The following is a 3,430-nucleotide window of genomic DNA, read 5'->3' on the forward strand; positions in this document are numbered from 1 at the left end:
CATAATGGACACAGACACTTACATACACAGAACACACACACCTGGACTCACAAACACTGGAGACATACTCAAAACACAGAGACTCACACTCAAACATGAGAGGTTATAGTGCACACAGATTCTCTCACACACGGGGAAGCCACACAGGAAACATTGAGACTCACATCAGACACCCACCAGTTATAGATCTGCACCTATACATATACACACATCACTGAAATTGTCAACGTACGAAAAAAAAGAACCAAAAAAACATTACTTTAAAAAAAAAAAGATCCCAAGGCTTAGGCCCCTATGGTGTCAGGGAATTGTCAGAGTGAGGAGACTTAGAGGGGGTGTCCCCCAGCTTCCCAACCAGTACCTACCAGCTTGAGTTCAGCCAGAGTCCATGAACCTTGGTTTCATAAGACCTCAGTTCATTGCAAATGAAAGACAGTAAATATCCAATATTCTACATTTTTTGAGCCTCCACTGTATGTCAGGCCTGATAGGGAGAACATATTCATTAATTGGACACAGTCCTTGCTTGGGAGTTAAAGACAGACAAATAGATAATTACAAAGCATTGTCTCTTTTTTTTAAACTGTGATACTTAATAATGAATAAGGTTGAAAAAAATAATAATGAATAAGGTTGCTGGCAGTGGGGGAAGGAGAACAAAAATCACTAAATCCTCCAGGTGGTCCTGGTATGAGAGAAAGAATGGGGTAGGGACATTTGAATAGAAATCACCTGAACAAAAAGGGATCGGGCTTTGTAGGCCTGATATAACCCCTTTGGTGATTCATGCCCATCAGGAACCTGATCACTGTGCTCAAACTTAGGCTGAATGCAACCTTTGTTCTGGAGCTCAGCTACATCAGTAACTGAACATGCTTAATGGCCTGCGGGAGTTGATTCATGTACCAGTTACAAATTTGGATTATTCAGTAGGTTAAGAGAGGTGGTATAACCTTACTGAGGAAGAGCACAGGCTCTGAAGCAGGAAGCCTGGATTCAAACCCCAGCTCTTTCACGCAGCCACTGGGTGACTGAACAAGTATTCCTCTGTGGATTTGAGCTTCATTCCTATAAAGTGGGTCTGAATACATTACTTCCCCGAAACGAGCATTAAATGAGCTAATATATATTAAGCGCTTAAATCAACTCCAGCCATATAGGTAAATGCTTAGTATTAGCTGTAGATATTATAATAACTACATGCATCCAACATTAGTAATGCTGACTTTATTTAATCCTCAAAGCGGGACCTGCCACTAATTTCTTCACCTTAATTTCTTACCTCACCCCATCTTTCCACGTCTGGCGTCATCCTCTCTGGAAGGGATTCCCAGAGGTTCCCAGACCCACACTAGCTTCCCAAGTCCCTGCAACCTCAGGCGTCCCTAGCTTCGGCACCATCCCAGACACGGGCAATAACCACTCAGCCGCCACGTGGGGGCAGCAGTGCACCGCTCAGCGAACTGCGCGCAGCGTCATGTAAAGCGCCGAGTCTCTCAGGCACTGGGCGGGCGCTCCAGCCTGGCACGCGAACTTCATTTCCCAGAAAACCATGCGACAACCTTAGCCTCATTTTGCTCCTGTCTGGAAGCGCAAGTCTTGCTCCCTCCCAGCTGCGCGGGGAATTGAGGGGCGAAGGGATTTGGGCTTTTCCGTGGAGGACGATGTTGCGCAGGCGTGGAGGGCTGCAGAGCCCGTCTGAGTTTAATCGGAGAATGGGAACCGATGTCCCGGTGGGGGCGCCAGAGCTGACTTTCTGGCTTCTTGGAAGAACCGAGAACAGGTCACTTTGTGGCTGGGAGTTGGCTGGGCCATCTTCCCTCCTTCCTGCTTTCCTGCATCTCGACCGGTTGGTCATTCACTCTCCAGGCCTGTGGTCGGCAATCAAGCCAGGTGAAGGCGCTCATATCTTAAATGAAACAATATCCCCTTTACCTTCTTTTCTCTCTCCCAAACAGTTAAATCTTTTCCCCCGACATATAAAGGGATTTTAAATTAGAATAGTTAAGGATTTCTCAAGTACCCATCACCCAGCTGTATGTTTGTCAAACATATGGCCGTGTTTTATTTACTCGGCTTTCTCTTCTCCTCTCCCATTATTTTAAAGCAAATCTCACGCAATATATCATCTCATTTGGAAGTGTTTCTGTATGTATCTCTCTAAAAGATAGTTTCAGTTACACCAAAATTATCTAATATAATTATTTAATATCGTGTAATATAATTATTTAATATCTAATATAGGTCAGTATTCAGAAGTCCCTGGTGGTTGCATAAATCTTTTTTTTTTAATGTTTATTTTTGAGAGAGAGAGAGAGAGAGAGAGAGAGGGCATGAGTGGGGGAGGGGCAGAGAGAGGGAGCCCCAGAATCCAAAGCAGGCTCCAGGCTCTGAGCTGTCAGTACAGAGACCATCCCAGGGCTAGAACCCATGAAAGGTAAGATTGTGACCTGAGCCAAAGTCCCATGCTTAACCGGCTGAGCCACCTGGTTGCCCCATTCATAAATGTCTTTTTACTGTTGGTTTGTTCAAATCAGAATCCAAGCAAGGTTCACACACAGCATTTGATTGACATCTAAGTCTCTTATTCTATAACATTTCCTCCTCCCTCTCAGTCTTCTTGTGGGATTTCTTACAGTCTGATTTGGCTGGTTGTACCTCTTGGTATCCTTCAATATGTTCTTCTATTCCGGTGTGTTCTATAAACTGCTTGGTTCAAAAACTGGGTTAGATGCAGGTTCAATTTTCCAGGTAAATACACTTTCTGGATGGTGTTTGAGTTCTTCCATCAGGAGGTACCTATGTGCCTCTTGAGTTTGCAACTCCTGTTGTGTTGGTCCTAAAATACGTTTACAGGGGTGTCTGGGTGGCTCAGTCGGTTAAGCGTCCTACTCTTGACTGCAGCTCAGGTCACAACCTCATGGTGAGTTTTAGCCCGGCCTCTGGCTCTGCGCTGACATCACAGAGCCTTCTTGGGATTCGCTCTCTCCCTCTCTGTCTGCCTCTCCCCTGTTCACACTCTCTCTCTCTCTCAAAATAACTAAAGTTTTTTTAAAAAGTTTTTAAAAATCTTAAAGTAAAATATGTTCATAAGTTGTTTGACACTTCTCTTTTTTTTAATTTTTTTTAACTTTTATTTTTTTGTGAGAGACAGAGAGCAGGAGTCGGGGAGGGGCAAAGAGAGAGAGAGACACAGAATCCGAAGTAGGCTCCAGGCTCTGAGCTGGCAGCACCGGGCCCCACACGGGGCTCAAACTCACAAACAGATCATGACCTGAGCTGAAGTTGGATGCTCAAACGACTGAGCCACCCAGGCGCCCCTTGACACTTCTCTTTTTAAGAGCCCTCTCCTTGAGTGTGGATTGGACTTAGTGCCCCACTTCTAAGGAAGAGAGCATGGCAGAAGTAATGGTGTATGACTTTCATGTTT

Source organism: Prionailurus viverrinus, chromosome E2, assembly GCF_022837055.1.
Source record: "Prionailurus viverrinus isolate Anna chromosome E2, UM_Priviv_1.0, whole genome shotgun sequence".
Taxonomy (NCBI): Eukaryota; Metazoa; Chordata; class Mammalia; order Carnivora; family Felidae; genus Prionailurus; species Prionailurus viverrinus.